Source organism: Papaver somniferum, chromosome 3 (assembly GCF_003573695.1).
Source record: "Papaver somniferum cultivar HN1 chromosome 3, ASM357369v1, whole genome shotgun sequence".
Taxonomy (NCBI): domain Eukaryota; kingdom Viridiplantae; phylum Streptophyta; class Magnoliopsida; order Ranunculales; family Papaveraceae; genus Papaver; species Papaver somniferum.
This window is the reverse complement of record NC_039360.1, coordinates 216,004,423-216,025,621: the sequence shown is the minus strand read 5'-3', so window position 1 is coordinate 216,025,621 and position 21,199 is coordinate 216,004,423. Positions and strand designations below refer to the sequence as shown.

General features: G+C 37.5%; 3 pseudogenes; all 3 read left to right on the top strand.

Moving 5' to 3' along the window:
* Positions 1-7,780: 7,780 nt before the first annotated feature.
* On the top strand, positions 7,781-11,126 carry LOC113358637 (annotated as a pseudogene).
* Positions 10,398-14,927, top strand: LOC113360636 (annotated as a pseudogene).
* Positions 14,928-15,475: 548 nt separating this feature from the next.
* LOC113358636 lies at positions 15,476-17,950 on the top strand (annotated as a pseudogene).
* The last annotated feature ends 3,249 nt before the right edge of the window (positions 17,951-21,199 follow it).

The window sequence follows — 21,199 nt, the reverse complement described above, 5'->3', positions numbered from 1 at the left end:
ACAAAATTTTCTCTACTGCAACTAAGTTATATGGCGTGCTTTCTTGACTAACCAAGGCCGGCCTTAGGCTTGCAAAAAGCAAGTCCCACACATATGCTCAATTCTTGACCTAATTTGCTCAATTGCACACATATTGGGCCCAAACTCTTCCCAGCCGACTGGGAATTTCCTCAAACGACCATCATTGGTCCCGTGACCACTAGGATCCGGTCTCATGGCTTCTTGGCCGGTCCCTCACTTCTCCATAAGTTAAGTTTTTCACCTAATGCTGAAAGGAGCACTATTTTAATAAATGATTAAACCAGCATTTAATCATCTTTTCACCAACTGGTCTACAAAAGACTTTGGTGCATGCTCACTCGAGCACTCAGGAGACACATGGTCATTCATCATCCCATGTGGTCGGTCCTCCTGTCACCCAGTAACATATTTTTCAGTAATTCATCAACCGGTGAACAATTGATCAAAAATTAGGGTTTTGAACAAATGCTCAAAAATCACAAATTCTGAGTAGATTCAAACACTAATAATTTTACGATTGATCCAGAAATAAATATGTAAATTAATTACACAATATTCGGTCAGCTACCAATATTTTAATTAATTATTATATGGTCACACTACCAGTAATTCATCGAATGAGCAATATTTGCTCATCTTCTCAAATATTGATGAAACTATCAGTATCCAACGATTCATCACGTAAGAAATATTTGCTCAGTTCATCATCATGTTGATCTGCTATCAACAGTTACACAGAAATTACGTGTCACGGTGGAATTACACGTCACGGCGGAATTATACGTCACGGCGAACGTGTTCAATTCATAAATTCTAGAGTATTCGACAATCATGCTCAACTCAACAATATTTAGACCCACTGTCTAAATCAGTCAACAATCAACCAACTAATCCATGTCTTCCTTACAGACTCCACGTTCGTGAGACATCAATCACGTCACATGGGGGATATTCACTATGGTTTTGGTCTGACGGCCTACGGCACGTGTGTTCATCCACGATGAGAAATATGCGTAAGTTTTGCAACCGGTTGAGGAAGTTAGCAAAGTGGTAAGTGGACGAGTAATAAAGTTCCCACACGACACGGAACTGATCTCACCACGATTTCCCACTTTCCCACTCTTCCACTCGGGAAACCGTCACACTTACATGGATCAATGTGTTAACTATTCTAGCAATATAAATAAGTCTCTGAATTCATGATTGGAACAAGACAAGGCAACGTCTACTACAGAATTTTCCGAGTCACCACTCTCAGAAATTCATCAATCTATCATAACTTATTCAAAACTTCAGCAGTTTACCATTATTGCAGAATCCTTCAACACATCCACAATCCTTAATCAATCATTGATACCACACAATTATCATCTTCCCTCCTACAAATCAACCCGTCTCCCTCTTTGTGACCGAATTGACTCTGGAACGACCACTAACTTGGTTTAGGCCGGAGTCCTATAGATTGACCTATCGAACTTAAAAGTACTCCCGTGCAGTACATCTGTTTGAGGTTAGGCAGTTTGCTCGATTGAAGAGTCCTGCACACTTGGTCATATCTTAATTCCCCAAAAAAACAGCGAACCGTTTTCCCCATCTACACATATTTACCCTCCCTCTTTTAGATCGAATCATTGTTTTATTTCTTCTTCTTTCTCTCCTTCTCTTTCAACGTCAGAAACTCCTCCGTCGCCGCCACCAACACGTCCTCCACTATAATCAGTTGATCTATCACTATGTTTATGCTCGATTTTCAAAACATGTGATGAAGGTCATGGTTTTAATTATCCCCCATATTGTTACGTTATTGTTGGAAGGTCGGGGTTTTGTTGTTGATTCGATGGGGTTTGGGTTGATTAAGGTAATGATCATGGGTATGTGTTGGAATTGAATTACAGTGAGAGGAATTCGATATTTTGAGCCGACAAAGTTGCACAGATATGTTTGAATCCAGATTTGGGATGAATTTGAGATGCTGATACTCATGGGGTCTGTTAATGGCTTGATTTTGAGATGAAGGTGCTATGAAGATGAGAAAATCAGGGAGAAAAATTGAAGTTCGGGTTTGAATGAGTTCACGGAAGAAAGAAGGAAGAGGAGATTAGATGAGAATTTAGTGGACTTGGTGTTGAGATGTTGTTGGTCTTAGATATTATTGAGCAGAATAAGAAGAACAACTAGTTGCTGCCATGAATTAAACAGGTTTTTGGTTTGAACTGAGAGTAGAGCTGGGATGACTGAAATGGCGAGATTGAGCTGCAATAATTGAATGAGTCGGTCAAAATTGCAGATAGAGCATTTGTTGCAGGTGCAGGTAATGGCAATGTAATGGTGGTGATCAACAACTGCAGTTTGGTGAAGAATACAGGAAATGTATGATGTTTTAGTCTTGTTATGGATTGAAAACTAGAAGATTGCATATGTGTTTGGTCTAAACTTGTTGTTGTTGCTTTGAGCTGCAAGTTACAAGAATAGGTGCAACTAAATGTAAGCTGCAGATGGAGTTGTTTGCCAGGGAAATGGTGGTGTGATATGAGTCAGTGATGAATGGAATAGCAGGCATGGGTGTACAAGGAAATGGATTGCATCTGCAGTTTGTTACTTGCAGCTTATGAATGAAGTTGCAGTTGGAGGTGGAATCGATAATGAAGCTAGTGTTGTGTCACAATGGATAGGTTCGCAATGAAGGGTTGGATTTGATGCAGTTCAAGCTGGTTATGAAGTTGTAGGTGATGCAGTTGTGTCATTAGGAAGCAACTATATAGTGATTTTTTTTAACGAGTAGTAGTGATTTACATTAGGTTTTTTTGTTTGTTTATTTTAGCAGTTCATGATTCGGTGTACAATTTGAGGGTCAAATCATGAATGTGTACGCATAACAATATGGGGGTTTAGCGTTTACACACTAATTTTACATCTATGGAAATGATTTCATATGCCTGTTCTATAATTTTGTTTTTGGAAGTCTGGAAAACATTTAGAACATCCATCACTAGATTTACTAGTTTTAGGAACATATAAGGATATGTGCTGCTATTGGTGGAGGAATTGTTATTGTTTATATGTTTTTATGGGATCAATTGTTGTTGTTGACCCAATTTTTATGGATCAACTAGGCTGTTGATCCATTTATGGGATCAAATCTTGTTGTTGATCCAATTTTTTACGGGATCAACTACTATTGTTGATCCCATTTATTGGATCAATTCCTGTTGTTGACCCAATTTTTTATGGGATCAACTACTGTTGTTGATCCTTTCAACTCCTATTGTTGACAACATTTCCTTGGATAAGTATAATCATGCTTGTAGCTTAAATCATGCTTGTAGTTTAAATCATGTAATTTTCTTCCAATGTTGAACTTGTGGTGCAAGGAAGCATGACTAACTCCATGTCAGATGATGCGTGTTCGACTTAAGGAAAGTTCACTCCATTTATATGGATCAACTTTCATTGTTGATCCAATTTAGTGGATCAACTACCATTGTTGATCACTAAATTGGATCAACTTCTACTGTTGATCCTTTTTTTTGATCAACTATCGTTGTTGATCCCCTAAATTGGATCAACTTCTACCATTGGTTCTATTTGTATTTGGATCAACTCATGTTTTTGATACAAAAATATCTGAACCAGTGGTGGCGACGGTGGCGACAGACTAGTAGTGGTGGAGGATTGTTGGTGGTGTAATGGTGGTGGTGGAGGAGTGGTGGTGGTGGCGGTTGGTAGATGGTGGTTGTTGAACGGTGGTGGTGGAATGATAGTTGAATGTTGGTGGCGGTGGTGCTAGTGGTGGTGGTGAAGTGGTAGAGGAAGAAATTTGTTGCATTCTGAAATAAAGAAAAATATTATATGAATGAGGGTATTAAGGTAATCTAATTTTAAATGGATAAGGTTATTAAAAATTAGGGACATATTTATTTTTGTATAAGGATATATTTATTGGGTGTCAAAAGTAGAGGCATATAACAATAAAATTAAGAAATTTTACTTTCTTCTTTTGTTGATAAAACAGTTCATGAATAAAAATAAAAACAAAAATAAAATTCAATATAGAGTATCTAATTTTCCTGGCGTCATTAGGGGCGACTCTAAAAGAATTAGGGGGGACTATTTTATTCTCAACCCATTGACAAGGTTATGGGATGTCTAATTTTCCGGAGATTACCCAACTGCCCTTGCATAATCGGTAGTAAATATAGGAATATTAGCTACCGATTGTTAAAGTCTACGCTCGAAATATAGTTTGTGGCCATGAACAATCGGTAGATATGTTAAGTTCATAAATGATTGGTGAAACTACCGATTGTTGTAGATCCCAAAATCGAAAAAATTGATATTTTGGAATAAACCACATTTGGGACAACATCATAATCGGACGTTATATTAAATTATTAACCTACTGATTATGATAGTTCCCAAATTCGAAAAACTAGAGATTTTGGCAAAAACAAAATTTGGGACAACTTCATAATCGGTTGTTAGGTGAAATTTTTAATCTACCGATTATGGCACTTCCAAAATTCAAAAAACTAGAGAATTCGACCAAAAAATATGAGTTATTTGAGGAGAATTCACGAAAAATTCTGCACCGACATCGGTAACCCAAATAACCGTCACTCTGCTGATCTTTTCTGCCGAGTTGGTTCAATACACAGACACGTCGACGCATTTGTACATTTAACTTATCTTGTGAATCAATATCTAATGAGGGGTGAAACCAATGATGAGGTTATAGCACGATTTCTCGGGGAATGACGGAGATGGAAAATATCAAGCTTCCGTTATGAAGCTCATTTCAGAATCCTTAAGGAGATGGATAGATTTAATCCGTTTAGGGCTCGTCCAACACGTCCACGGCGCTAATCACAAGTCATTGTAATAGAATCGAGGAAGTTCAATCAATAGTTATGATTGTAAACTTAAAATTACTATGATTTGTAGGTGATATCGTTATGATTTTTCAAATTATTTATAATAATCGGTAATTTTAATTATTTCTCTAACTCCCGATTATACTCCAACGGCTATTTCTTTCAAAACAAACTAGCCGTGCCTCGAAAATCACACACAATCGGTAAATAATATATATTGATCATCCTCCGATTATAAGTGTTGAATGAAACTGAGAATTCTGTAGAAAAATATGCAACTAATCGGTAAGGCATAATAGTATAGGCCGCACAATTATGAATAATCGGTAGTACAAGTTAAATTCTGACTACCGATTGTAAGTAATTATTGTACGTAATTTCAGTACACTCTTGGAAAAGTACGCTTCAACTGCCATATTTTCAAAAAAAAAAAGATACTTTGAGACTCTCATCTATATAAGGAGGGTAAACTCTACTCATTTATGCACCAAATAACACATCTAAAGCGTTGTGTATTCTACAAATTGATTTTCCATCGTCTACTCTTGTGAATTTATTCTATATCTCAACTTACAAGCATGGCAATGTTTGACGCAGCTGAAGATTTGGTCATTATCAAAACATGGTATCACGAAACAAGACGTGCAGATGTCATAGCTGGAAGAATCATACACGAAATCTTTTGGGGTAGGGTATATAGAAAATTTGTGCGAGAGCATGGAAATCAAAAGCAAAGATCACTCCAACAAGTTCATGATCGTTTCCGACTTGTCCAAAAAGAGGTAAATGATTACATAACGATACAAAAGAGGATCTTTAACAATAGCCACTTAAGCTTATCGATACAACAATTTGTAAGTATTTGTGTACCTCTTTTACATAACACCGGGTGGTTACGCTATACGAACTTAGTATTATTTTGTTTTGGTTGTTTTATGTAGGAAACACTCGCAAAAAGGAACTAGTTGGAGGAAAAGGGAGAACCATTCATATATGATGGAAGTTATGAATTCCCGAAGTCCGTGGTGATATTTTAGCGAAAAATGGTTACAATCGGAAGATATTATATGATATATTCTACCGATTCTGAGTAAATTTTCCAACTAAAATCTCAGAGTTTGGTTACAGTCGGAAGTTAGTATTTAATGTATCTACCGATTGGATACAATCGGGCGTTAGGTTTTAATGTATCTACCGATTCTGGGAAAATTCATCATCCACCGCTACAATAGCCTACAAACAACAACAACAAGTTAGCCCATCATAATCGGACTCACGGTATAGCCATTTCCTACCGATTGTCATACAATCGGAGGTTAGAAAACATCACTTCTACCGATTGTTCAATATTCGGAAGTTAGAAAATATCAGTTGTACCGATTACACTATAATCGGAGGAGAAAATCAGAAAATATACTTACGATTAAATACTTTGAAAAAATTGTGCTTCTGTACAAATATACTTTAATAATCGGTAGCATTTGTATCTTTCATACGTCGGATTATACATTAATCGGTAGAAAACCTAATATCAACTACCGATTATGAGATCTGAAGAATTCCAAAATATTCAGTTTTGGGGGAATCTGATTTTGGGGCGACAACAATAATCAGAGGCTTGAAAATTTCCATATTTTACCGATTGTGAAATATGAAAGAAACAAATAATTTAAGTTTTTGAAAAAAACGTATTTGGGGCGACGACTATAATCGAAGGTTTAAACTTTTTTCTATTCTACCGATTGTGAAAGACAAAACAAACCAATAATTGAAGTTTTTGAAAAAATCGTATTTGGGGCGACTTTGTCAATCGGTAGTTAAGTAAGTTTGTGCAACGTCCGATTATTCAAAATTGAAAATTTCAAATGGGGGTATTTTCATAATCAGTAGAATGTTTAGTTCTCTATTCTACCGATTTATGATATATCATTGCACAGGACTTAGCAATCGATAGATATATAAGCATATTATCTACCGATTCTGGGTAGTTCATGGCATTTAATGCATGCAAAAATCGAATTTTCTCGTGTAAAAACGCATACAAATGCATACAAAATGGGTTATGAGTTTCTTAACACAATACCTGTGAGTTAGATGCATCGTTAGCTTCGATCTCGGGTGATTCTACGCTTTCTTCCATCAAAGCGTCGTCTAGAGTTTCCTCTCCACAAACCGTTGGATCATTCAATATATACCCCAAATCGTCTTCTTTAGATGGTTGTGAAGCTTCAACATTAGGTTCTTCACCTTCTTCTTCATACCCATCCATGTTTTTGGTTGATTTTAAGAAAAATTGTAAAATCCCACTTCTTCTCTTATCTCTCTCTCCCACCAAAACAAATACCAAATAATGGGAAAAAGTTCTCTAAAACCAAGTTTATACACCTAATCTACGGATTATGGTAATTAATTACCGATTATATACACCAAGACAACCGATTGCAATATTAACTACCGATTGTTAACACTGACACAACCGATTATATATATTACTACCGATTATGGGGTTCCTAAATTACAAAAACGAGGCAGACCAAATAAACTACCGATTGTTGAGGGCATTTTTGCCATTTTGAAAAATCGCAGATAAGGGATGGCCTGATTTTAGGTTTGGGTGACTTTTTTTTGTCTTTTTATATCGCCCTAATTCTTTCAGTGTCGCCCCTAATGACCCCAGGCTAATTTGATCATGATACGGCAAAGTAAGGTGACCATTAACGTGCCCCTTAGCTAAATTTGTGCTGACCGGGGTATAATATTGGTGGGCTTGCTAACGGCTAGCCCGTTGTAACCCTCAACTTAAATTTAGAAATTCCAAAACTGTGAACAAGATCTTTCGGTATATATAGCCGTTTTGAAAATCTAAAGCCTCGCCCGTTGATTCTTGTTTCCACAACTCTCTCTCTCTCGCTCTCTCGCTGAAGACAATTCGAAAAAATTCCTAATAGCAATTTTGTGTAACTTTTTGTTTGATTATTTCCAATTTAGTTTCATACAGTTCGATTATTATTGTTATTTCTCGCTTGATTTTCTCATCCTCTTCTTTTTTTGCAGGATTACTCTGTCTTTTTTTTCTTTCTTTTTTTCTTGTCTGTTTTATATTGTAGGTGACATCATGACTTCAAGAGGAGGATGTTCTAGTGCGTTGAGAAGGCCTGATTCTCGAAATCTATTGCAACAACAAATCCTTCTTAGAAGAAAGTCTACAGAAAATGTATGTTTCTATCTAACCCTAATTTTCCAATTTCTGATTCCTTGTTATTTTGAATTATGGGGTTACTCTTTTTTCTGGGTTTGATTAGATTAGTAGATTGTTGCAATTTTGGGTCTTGGTTTTAGGCAAAATCAGTTTTTTTTTTTCTTCTTACAAATTGGGGATTTTCTGGGTTTTTGCGAATTTGGGGGTTTGTTTATGTTATAAACATTATTTTGTTCTGATGGGTTTCTTTTGAAATTTCCGATACTGTGTGATTGAACTTCCAGGGTATCGTTATGTTGTTCTGATTTGATTTTTTGTTCTGTTGAAACTGCAGTGTGATAGATTCATTCCAAATAGATCTGCTATGGATTTTGATTTCGCTCACTACATGCTAACAGAAGGATGTAAAGTTAAGGAAAACACTGTTGAGAGTTCACCATCTAAGGAAGTTTACAGAAAGCAGCTTGCAGAGGTATTGAACGTGAATAGAACCAGAATTCTTGCATTCAAGAACAAGCCAGCAAAACCTGTTGAGTCGCTATTTCCTGAAGCTTCAACAGTGCAATGTAGAAAACTAACGAAGCCCCAGAGATCCATTCCTCAAATAGCAGATAGGATTTTGGATGCTCCAGATATTATCGATGATTACTACTTGAACTTGCTAGACTGGGGCAGTAGCAATGTGCTTGCTATAAGTCTTGGATACACTGTTCACTTGTGGGATGCGACTGAGTCATCTACCACTGAACTCATGACCGCTGATGAAGATACTGGCCCTATTACAAGTGTTAGCTGGGCTCCCGATGGGCGTCATATAGCAGTTGGGTTGAACAATTCGGAAGTTCAAATATGGGATTATACATCTAACAAGCTATTGAGAACACTACGAGGTGGACATCAATCTCGAGTTGGCGCAATGGACTGGAACAAGCACATCCTTTCAACTGGCGAAATGGATGGTTTTATAATAAACAACGATGTAAGAGTCAGGAACCACATTGTAGATACATATAGAGGACATGATCTAGAAGTGTGTGGATTGAAATGGTCGCCATCAGGACAACAACTAGCAAGTGGTGGTAATGACAACCTTATTCATATCTGGGATAGATCAGTTGCTTCTTCCAATACTTCTACTCAGTGGTTTCACAGGCTTGCAAATCACACTGCTGCTGTTAGAGCCTTAGCTTGGTGCCCATTCCAGGCTAATTTACTTGCTTCTGGTGGAGGTGCAGCTGATGGAAGTATTAAATTCTGGAATGCCCACACTGGAGCTTGCTTGAATTCTGTTGATACTGGTTCACAAGTTTGTTCTCTATTGTGGAACAGAAATGAGAGAGAACTTCTGAGCTCTCATGGATTTACAGAAAACCAACTGACCCTGTGGAAGTATCCATCAATGGTTAAAATTGCGGATCTCGCTGGTCATGAATCAAGAGTTCTGTTCATGGCTCAGAGTCCAGATGGGTGCACTGTAGCATCTGCAGCAGGTGATGAAACTCTAAGATTCTGGGCAGTATTTGGGACCCCTGAATTGGCCAAGCCTGCAGCCAAAACCAACACAGAGCCATTCGCCCGTTGGAATTGCATCCGTTAAGTGTTTGGGGATTTTTGATTTTCCTGTTGTCTTTCAGTGATACCATTACAAACAGACCAGACATTGGTACGAGATTTTATGACGACAATAGTGAGGCAAGTCTGTAAGGTCATACGAAGTTGACCAAAATGGGAGATGACCCTCCTATCTAATTTCCTCGCTATTGTTCTTTTTGACCAGAATTGCGTTGAAGATATTATGAAATGTCAAGTTAATGCATCTCTCTCGTGGCGTTTCTTCAACTGGATATGTTCGCAGGGTGTGTTCACTCCTGATGTCATACAATACCATCTTCAAAGACCTTGTGCAGGCTAAGGCTTCAAAAGTGGCAAAATCCTTTCTCAGTTCTGCTACATTTATACCTGAACCAGCTTCTTTGTATTATTTCGTCTAAGGCTTATGTGAAGATGGATCTGTAGAAGAAGCTGTTAAGATTTCTTCTAAGCCTAGAAAATTGGTGATATGTACTGTATTATTGGGTTGTCATGAGGTAGAGAGGACTGATCTTGTTTCAAAATTGTGTGGTGAGATTTAGGTGTCCGATCCTGAGGGTAATGAGGATACAGTTGGGTATCTGATTCAAGCCTATTTTAAGGGTAACAAGCTTAGTAAAGCTGACAGAGTTAAGGGAGGCTGTGAAACTGTACAAGAAAATGTGTGATAGAGGCCTTAAAGAGAGCACTTAAGTTACCGCATGTTGATTGGGGGGATGTCGTTAAATGCAGGAATGCGTGAACCAATTGCTTTGTTTGATGAAATGTTGATAGAGGGACTTGAACCTGATGCTATTATCTATAATTTAAGGATGGAAAGTCAAGTAAGGCTATGGGCATCTTCAAAGAACTCCTTCCGGTAGGTTTGCAGCCTTCTATTTCTACTGACACATCGCTAACTAGGGCTCTCTGCGACGAGGGAAATGTGGCAGAAGCAATAAGCAAAACGAGATGTTAAATAGGAACTTGGAGACGTTGGTTTGCGTTCAAGATTACATCATCACTGGACTGTGCAAAGAGGAAATGTCACTGAAAGCATGGATAGGTGGGCTAAGATGTTACAGAATAAAATGAAACCACAAGAGGAAACGTTCGATGAATTAATCAAATGCCTGACTTTGAATGATGACTGGAAAATGCAGTATTAGTATTAGCTTCTATGTTTACATCAGGATACACTCTCCGGGAACCTACTTCAGGAATTCTACTAAGTGATGAAATCACGAAGTGTAATTCTTTCCAAGCTGGTGAATGTCTAGAAAGGATCTTGGGAAGTAATTTGGGCTTCAGAGATTTGTAAACACAGCATGAAGTTTCCTGAAATATGTCACTCCCTTGTAGTAGCCTAGTTAAGATTCTCAATTTAGTATATTAGGAGGTGAAACTTTTTGTACTGAAAGATATTTGCATTTTTGGAAATAAAATAGAACCATCATTACAAAGAATTTTGAGTTGCTGTCACAGATCTCGTCTCCTTTTTTTTTCTTTTCTTTTCTTTACTTCCTCTCTTGTCCCTTAAAACTTAATAAAACCCTAAAAGAGGGTATGGCTTAGGGCTGTTAATGAAAAAGTTGTCGGTATTGATTTAGGTACAACAAGTTCAGCAGTAGCTGTATGGGAACAAGATGGTGGTAAACCAACTATTATCACTAATGCTGAAGGACAAAAAACAACACCATCTGTTGTTGCTTATACACAAAATGGTGATACATTAGTTGGTCAAAGTGCTAAAAATCAAGCTGCTGTTAATCTGAGAATACTTTCTATTCTGTTAAAAGGTTTGTTGGATGTCCGAAGTTGATGAAGAATCTAAACAAGTTTCTTATAGAGTTGGTAGTGATGAGAATGACAATGTTAATTTTGAGTGTCCTGCTATTAGTAGACAACTGGCTGCTGAAGAGATCTCTGCTCAGGTTTGAATTTGAGTTCAACAACTTCTTGGTCCTTGCTTATGTTCAAGACACTTTTAGATTGGAGTCCCTATTGTGCTGCAGTAAGAAAAACAAATGCTTCTTCCTTTATGCTTTCAGGTCTTGAGAAAGCTTGTGGGTGATGCGTCCGAATTTTTGAATGACAAAGTGACTATGGCTGTTGTTACAGTTCCTGCTTACTTCAGTGACTCTCAGAGGACAGCAACAAAGGATGCTGGTAAAATTGCTGGATTGGATGTTCTTCGTATCATCAATGAGCCCACTGCTGCAGCACTAGCTTATGGGTGTGAGAAGGAAGCTAGTGAAACCCTGCTAATATTTGACCTTGGAGGTGGTACATTTGATGTTTCAGGTACTTGACTTTTACAATGATTGAATATTAGCATTAGGTGCATGTCAAAGAGATACTTCTTGTTTTTCGGGGTTGTCTTGTTACATAATACGTAGTCATTTGATTGAATGTGTCATAGCTTCATGTCTGGATGTAAAGCGGCATCCAGTTTATAATGGAACAGTCTCACCTGCAAAATCCTCTTGCTTTATTTGTAGCTTTGCAACTCGCCTACGTTTGAGAAAGATCTGCACTCTCAAAAATGGTTTCTTTGTAATGTTGGTGCAATGGATACAGTTAATTTATTTTAATCTCAAATATGGTTTCTTCGCTTAAGATGATCTACATTTACATAGATAATCATAAGCAAATCATCAAGTGTAGCAACCACTTGCAATTGAATTCTTTTCATTAATTCAGAGTCTCTCAACCACTTGCAATTGAATCCACAGACAACCCGTAGAGTGAATTATATTACTGATCCATGTTGGAATTTTAGCTTCATATATAGTCATCATTCTTTAGACTTAAACATGATTATACGAATACCATTATGCCGAAACAGATATTAACCCAGTATGTGCTCACACCTTCTATAACGGTATGGATATCAATGTTGATTTGAGCTTTCTTTGGTTTTGAGTGTCTTGATGTAAATCAGCTACTGTTTGGGTGTTCAAACTCTTGAGAGTCAGGACTTGTGATTCATGAGCTTTATTGTTAATTGTTAGTATTTAAAATGCTTTTCTTTCTGATGCAGTTATCGAAATTGGTTATTATTCAGTTCAGATATTGTCTACCTCTGGAGATACTCATTTGGGAGGTGACGACTTTGATAAGGTTGGTACATGCCATTTGTGATGAACAGTTATAAATTTATATATATATATATATGGTATTGTTTCGGATATGATTACTAAGTGTATATCTTTCCGATGAACAGAGGATTTTTGATTGGCTGGCTGCCAGCTCTAGAAGAGATGAAGCATGGATCTTTTGAAGGATAAACAAGCTTTTCAACGTCTCTCTGAGACTGCCGAAAAACAAAGGAGGAGTTGTCATCCTTGACTGAAGCTAATATTAGGTGTTCTATCTCTCTCTGCATGTGACCTTGTCATTTTTTGTTGTTGAGAAGGTGATGTGGTCGAGCGGACATACACGCTTTCCTTCTACCTTTTTCCATGAAAGCTTACTGTGGAGCAATTATGCTTTGTAGTTTGCGTTCCATTATTGCAACCGTTGATGGTCCTAAGCATATTGAAACCACTCTTACAAGGGCTAAATTTGAGGAGTTATGCTCAGACCTTTTCGACCGGTATGTAATCTCCTTCATTCAGTCGTGAATGTTTACTGTCTTATAGACACCGTAATCCGCTTGTAATATGCATTTTTAAGTATAGTCTTATGTTTTCTCTTAGGCTAAAAGCTCCAGTTAAGAACTGTTTGCGAGATGCATGGCTAACTTTCAATGACTTAGATGAGGTGATCTTATTGGTGGGGTCTACACGTATCCCAGCTGTTAAGGAGCTCGTCAAAAAGCTGACTGGCAAAGATCCAAACGCCACAGTGAATCCCGATGAAGAAGTTGCTCTTGGTGCCGCAGTTCAGGTCAGTTATAACCATTCCAGTTCCTCTTGCCCCCACTCGTTGTTAATCAAGTAAGCAAAAGCACATGGAGTGACATTTTGGATATTAATGCAAAAACAAACAAATGAAACAACAATATATACCTTGGAGTAGATTAAGAAAAACCTTCAACCGAGCTTCTTTTACTCTTTACTCAAGGAAGGAACAAAAGTAGAGACTCTTCTCTTACGTATATGAAATTTCTGCCCAGTAGAAACTAAAAACAAATTTGTAGATGCATCTTGGGCTTCCTAAATACTCGTATGTAAAGGTAGATAAAAAATATACTAGGAAATAGTACAATGGGGATTTTAGTGAATATTGTTTCCACCCATGGTGCATAATTACTGGCTGAGTTGATGGTGTCTTGGTGTCTGAATTACAGGCTGCCATATTGTCTGGAGATATAGAACACATTCTTGTCCAAGATGTCTCACCAATATCACTTGGTCTGCAAACACTGGGGGGTGAGATGACTAAGATTATCCGTAGACAAACCAGATTACCGACCTCAAACTATGAGATGTTTTCTACAGTTGCAGATGGGCAGACTAGTCTTGAGATAAACGTACTACAGGGTGAAAGAGAGTTTGTCAGAGACAACAAATCACTCGGAAGCTATCATCTGAACGGTATTCCCCCAGCTCCACATGGTGTGCCTCAGATTGAAGTTGAATTTGTCATTGATGAGAATGGTATTCTCTCTGTTGAGGCTATTGACGAGGGCAGTGGAGAGAAGCAGGACAATACAATTACTGGTGCTAGTACACTACCCCATGATGAGGTATGTTTTATAGGGATAAATGAAATGCATAACGACTTTGGGTTGTCTGTGTGCTTTCCTCATTTCTGAGAGAAGTAATCTGCAGAAAGTATCAGCCAATTGTTTGCTGTCAACTAGTGATTACCGCCTTGAAAAAAAAAATGATTACCACCACTAACCAATTGTTTCCTTAATATGCTTGTATTGCTTATACCTGCTGATATGAAAAGTATGCGAGGTCGAGAGTATAGTGATGGAAGCTGAGAGGTTTGCAGGTGAGGACAATGAAAAGAATCAGGCTGGATCGGTTATCTACCACAGGCAAAAGAAACTCAGTGAGCTGAGAGAAAAGATTGAAGCTTCTCGTAGTCGTATGAAAATGCGAGCTAAACATGGAGACCTCAAGGAAACTTTGCTGACAATAGATTCGGAAATCTGAAATTATTAAGCATGGATATGAATATGGGTGTGAAAATTTCGGCATCGAATTTTTTTATAAAATTATTTATTTGCTGATTGTATAATATTTATCAATTTCATTCAATTTCTCGTTTCTCTTACATTTTGTTGTGAATAATGGTTATACTTGGAACAGACCAACTTAATTCAGCAGAATCTGATGTTTTGTGCATACTACTCATTTTAGGGACAAATTTAAATGGCAGATTCTTATTTCGAAAATAATTCCTCAAATATCATCAATTTACTTTTTAATTCCATGTATTCAATTGTTACAGGTATTACAATTTACTTAATAATACCATTATGAATCTATGATGATGCATGATATTTGTAGTTCATTATGTTCTTCATCTTTGATGTATGCAATGCAATCTCATTGTACCAACGGAATTGAATAATTTTACTTTCTTTTTTTCTTTATAAAAGAAAACTTCATGAATAAAAACAAAAATAAAATCCTATATAGAGCAACTAATTTGACCCAAATACGCGCATTCAAAAATATAGCGCCAAACAAAGGTGACCATTTACGTGCCCCTTAGCTAAATTTGTCTAGCCCGGGGTACAAGATTGGTGGGCCATTGCTAACGGCTGGCCCGTTAAATTTAGAAATTGCTAAATTCTGAACAAGATCTTTCAGTATAAAGCTTCGCCGGTTATTTTTTCTTCCCACAACTGACAACTCCCGCATTTCCTCTCTCGCTGAAGACACTTCGAGAAATTGCTCATAGCAGTTTTCTGTAATTTTTGTTTGATTATTTCCAGTTTAGTTTCATACAGTTCGATTATTATTGTTATTTCTTGCTTGATTTTTTCATCCTCTTCTTTTTTGCTGGATTACTCTGTCTTTTTTTTTTCTCTTCTGTCTGTTCTATTTTGCAGGTGTTTAACATCATGAATTCAAGAGAAGGATGTTCTAGTGCGTTGAGAAGGCTTGATTCTCGAAATCTATTGCAACAACAAATCCTTCTTAGCAGAAAATATACAGAAAACGTATGTTTTATCTAACCCTAAATTTTCAGTTTCTGATTCCTTGTTATTATGAATTATGGGTTACTCTTGTTTCTGGGTTTGATTATATTAGTAGATTTTTGCAATTTTGGGTCTTGGTTTTAGGCAAAAAGTTTTTTTTTTCTTCTTACAAATTGGGGATTTTCTGGGTTTTGCAAATTTGAGGGTTTGTTTATGTTATAATGGGTTTCTTTTGAAATTGCCGATACTGTGTGATTAAACTTCCAGAGTTTTCGCTATGTTGTTCTGATTTGGTTTTCTCTTTTGAAACTGCAGTTGGACAGATTTATTCCCAATAGATCTGCTATAGATTTCGATTATGCTAAATACATGCTAACTGAAGGATGTAAAGGTAAGGCAAGCACTGTTGCGAGTTCTCCATCCAACAAAGCTTACAGAAAGCAACTTGCAGAGGTATTGAACTTGAATAGAACCAGAATTCTAGCATTCAAGAACAAGCCATCAAAACCTGTTGAGTCGCTATTTCTTGAAGCTTCAACAGAGAAACGTAGAAAACTAACAAAGCCCCATAGATCGATTCCTCAAATAGCAGACAGAATTTTGGATGCTCCAGACATTTATGATGATTACTACGTGAACGTGCTAGACTGGGGCAGTAGCAATGTGCTTGCCATAGGTCTTGGATACACTGTTCACTTGTGGGATGCGACTGAGTCATCTGCCTCTGAACTCATGACTGCTGCTGCAGATACTGGCCCTATTACAAGTGTTAGCTGGGCGCCTGATGGGCATCAAATAGCAGTTGGGTTGAATAATTCGGAAGTTCAAATATGGGATTATACATCTAACAAACTATTGAGAACACTACGAGGTGGACATCAATCTCGAGTTGGCACAATGGATTGGAACAAGCACATCCTTTCAACTGGCGAAATGGATGGTTTGATAATGAACAATGATGTAAGAATCAGGAACCACATTGTACAAACATATCGAGGACATGACCAAGAAGTGTGTGGCTTGGAATGGTCACCATCAGGACAACAACTAGCCAGTGGTGGGAATGACAACCTTATTCATATTTGGACAGATCAGTTGCTTCTTCCAATACTTCTACTCAGTGGTTTCGCAGGCTTGAAAATCACACAGCTGCAGTCAGAGCCTTATCTTGCTGCCCATCCCAAGCTAACTTACTTGCTTCTGGTGGAGGTGCAGATGATGGAAGTATTAAATTCTGGGATGCCCACACTGGAGCTTGCTTGAATTCTGTTGATACTGGTTCACAAGTTTGTTCTCTATTGTGGAACAAAAATGAGAGAGAAATTTTGAGCTCCCATGGATCCACGGACAACCAACTGACCTTGTGGAAGTATCCATCAATGGTTAAAATTGCTGATCTCACCGGTCATACTTCAAGAGTTCTATTTATGGCTCAGAGTCCAGATGGGTCTACTGTAGCATCTGCTGCAGGTGATGAAACTCTAAGATTTTGGACAGTATTTGGGACTCCTGGATTGACTAAGCCTGCAGCCGAAACCAACACAGAGCCATTTGCTCATTGGAATCGCATCCGTTAAGTGTTTGGGGATATTGGATTTTCCTGTAGGCTGTAGCTGTAGTCTTCCACTGATATCCCTACAAATGGACATCCATTATGTGGGGTTCTTTCTGACGAGGGAAATGTAGAAGAAGCAATAAGGATGCAGTAGGGATATCAGAGGACTGTGTCAAGTAGGGATTTGAAGCTGTTGGTTTGCAGTCATGGTTACATCATCACTGGACTGTGCAAAAATGGAATGTAGGCAAATGCCTGAATTTGAATGATCAAATTGACGATGCCATATTAGTTTTAACTTCTACGTTTAGTGCAGGATATACTCTCTGGGAACCTACTTCAGGATATCTGCGTTTATAGCTCGGCTCCATAGGAAATGCCAACGAGGAAGAGAGAACTCTCCATATTTTCTTGTAGACACTATTTTAGGGTGTGTGGCCAAGAAGTTGGTTCGACTGCTATACCGCAGATTGAAGTAAGTTAAGTAAGCAACGGTAATGAGCCTGGATCGAGTTATTCTGTGAATGCTTAATCTGGTTTTTGTAATGATATGCAATTTTTTTCAATGTATATGTACTTTTTCCCCCACCCCTGACCCCCCAAATAAAGATAATTTTTTATTTTTTGAATTTAGCAAGATGGCACACGATGTTTTGCAACATTGTTGAATTTGAAATACCTAGCCTCTCTCCGTACAGTATCAGAATTCAGAAAAAACTCGACTCTGAAATGAAGAACTTATGGTTTGAATATGAATAAGTATCGGAAGAAGCTTGATGATTCTGCTGTCGTTCCTCCAGATAAAAAAGTAAAAGTTATGGAAGAAGCTGGAGTTGCAAGAATCTTATTGCTGATATATACTGTCTCAGCAAGAAGTTCCAAATGGTATGACGCCAAAACTGGATTTAAGCCTTTGTTGTGGATTTAAGCCCACGTTGGTGATTTTTGCCAGCAAGAAGTTCAAATGGTATGACGCCAAAACTGTAGACATCAGCATTCTTAGTGAATGGCCCTGGATGAAATGTACTTAGGTCTAAATAGCCGAAATATTTATGTCCATGAACTTGTATTTCTAGTTACGTCAGTCACCCAACAAGGCTTTGACGGCCTTAAGATTTGCCACAATGCCTTGTGATGGAAATCGTTATAATTGCTACGAAATCACCAGATTCAAAATAATTTTAGATTTCTCACATCCTTCGCCTATGCGTCCTCCTTATGATAAAGTCAACAGATTCAAAAATGAAAGAATGAATACCAACTGAACCTCAACTCTCTCAACAAAAAAAAAACACTTCTAATACAAAGCATCACAAAATTGAATCATCCAAAACATCACCCTTTTTTTTTTACTTGGTCAATAAAATTAAAAAGCAAGAAAATTGTACAGGGGACATGCCAAACTAGCTAGCCGTGAGGCCACCTAAAAGGCAAGGACTACTTAAAGCGATAAAAAACCTGGCCAGGTCACTCCACAGCCGGAATAAAACTTGGCCTACCCTCAAAAACTCATAAATATTCCCGGCCAACAAACAAGTTTGTTTGGCCAAGGTATCTGCCGAAAAATTTGCTTCTCTATAGCTATGCATATATCGAATATTCAAGTAAAATTCCTTCGCCAGCTTCCACTCCACTTTGAAAAGCTTGGATGCAACTCATCGAATCTGATTGAATGCAAATATTCCTAATGTTCCACTTTTTGGCTAACATCAAACCATAAATAATAGCACACACTTCCGCATAATAATTAGATTGCCAACCAAGGCCAAAGCAAAGAGAACCAAGCACCTTTGCATTGGAATCACGAAAAATCACGCCCGAACCGACCTGGATTTCCAAGAGATGCACCATCGCAACAAATTATAATTTCACGAAGATTAGACTGAAAATGAGAAACAAGCGAAAAAATTGAATCATAATTATATTGATTTATCCATTTCTCTTTTGTGATGTAAAACTGATATATATCTACAATTAAACCAGAGCCTACCAGGGATCAACAGAAAACTTCTAATTCGGTCTCCTTCGAGGTTTTACATGACAACTGAGCTGCAGAAGCATCTCTTTCCTGCACCCTTGCGGCTAACCAGGGACCAATCCTCCCCTTCTTTGTAAGAATTGATTGATATGACAGATTAAAGGTTTCAGTTGGCGCACATACATCTGGGCACTCGAGGAAGAAAACAGCGAAAAAAGGATTGGACAAGGAAAAGAATCAATACCATCTCTGTCAATGTGTGAAATAGCAAAGATTGATTCTCCAGTGGTATATCCCCTAGTTTCTTTCATCATTTCATCACTTACTGTCCATAGGTTCTGACGATGATCATATTCCTAAACGCTTAAAACCCTGTCAATTCCACGATAGCCTCCTAAATAACCCAGATAGTTGATTCACCGACCTACAGAAGAAGAAAAAAATACTCACAGTTTCTCGTTCATAGCGACTAAGGAGTGACCCGCTCTTGGAATGCTCATACTTGAGATTCTGGACTACTAACCTTCTCTTGGATCAAATCGTTCAACTGAGCTGTTATACAAAATAATGACAGTAAAACATCACCCACTTATTTTTCCTCGCGTTTTTAGGGGCCACTCAAAAGGATTTAAGGGCCAACAATAAAATAAAAAAGGTCACCCAAAGGGAAAATATAGCCAGCCCTTATCTCGCGTAATTCGTAATGGCAAAATTACCCTTATATATTCGGAGGATATGATAACATTTTTATCCTCCGATTTCAATCGGAAGCCAAAATATTACCCAGACTTCCGATTGTAGTCGGTGCAGTATTAGAATGATTTCTGTTTCATTTTTTCCATTTCTTTTTCATTTTTGAGTTGTTAGAGTTATAGAGAAGAAGGTGAAGGAAAAAAGGGAAAACCCATTTTATCATGACAAAAATGGATGGATATGAAGAAGAAGGTGAGAATCATGGCGAAGACGATTTGGGGTATATGTTGAATGATCCAAACTTTTGTGGAGAGGAAAACCTAGACGACCCTTTCATGGAAGAAAATGGAGAATCGCCTGATATTGAAGCTAACGATGCATGTAAAACACAGGTATTGTGTTAAGAAACTCAAATACTCGATTTGCATGCGATTGTGTGCTTTTGTAAACAAGAAAAACTGATTATTGCATGCATTGAATGCCGTGAACTACTTAGATTCGGTAGATAATTTCTCGAATAAACTTACGAATATAACACACATAGTACCAAATATGTATGTTCGGTAGTTCCAAGATAGTAGTTTACTGCCGAATATGAGAAAAAACCCCAAATGATTTTCCAAAAAAATTTACATTCGGTAGTTATGTAGAGTTATTTACCCCCGAATGGCCCCAAAAACGAATTCCTCAAAAAATTTCAAAACTCAGTATTCTTATCCTTTATAATCGGTAATAGTTTAACATTATTTGACTGCCGAATATAACAGTGACCTCAAAATAAAATTTCCGAAAACTTGAAAATCGGATGTTTATCGATTAAAGTTATCTCCCGGTTATTTATATTCGGCTGTTTTATTATATATTTTAGCTTCCGATTATATCATTTTTTGCACTCAGTAAACTGTGTACATTCATTTGCATAAATCGGGTGTTTTGGGTAACCGATAGGATTCCGAATATAGTATATTCGGCAGTTTGACTTATTTAATAATCTCCGATTATTGTATAATAATTTGTTGCTTTCATATGCAGGCCGTTGAAGAGTTTGTTGATGATTTCTATTTGAGGCCCGACACTTTCCCTATACTATGCAAACGATTTGGTATACTCATTACTACTTCTTTTTTTTCTTCAAAATTTATATGTTAAATGGTTATGCTTATTAGATTTGTTTTTTTTTATGCACGTTTAGACATTTGGAAGTAAG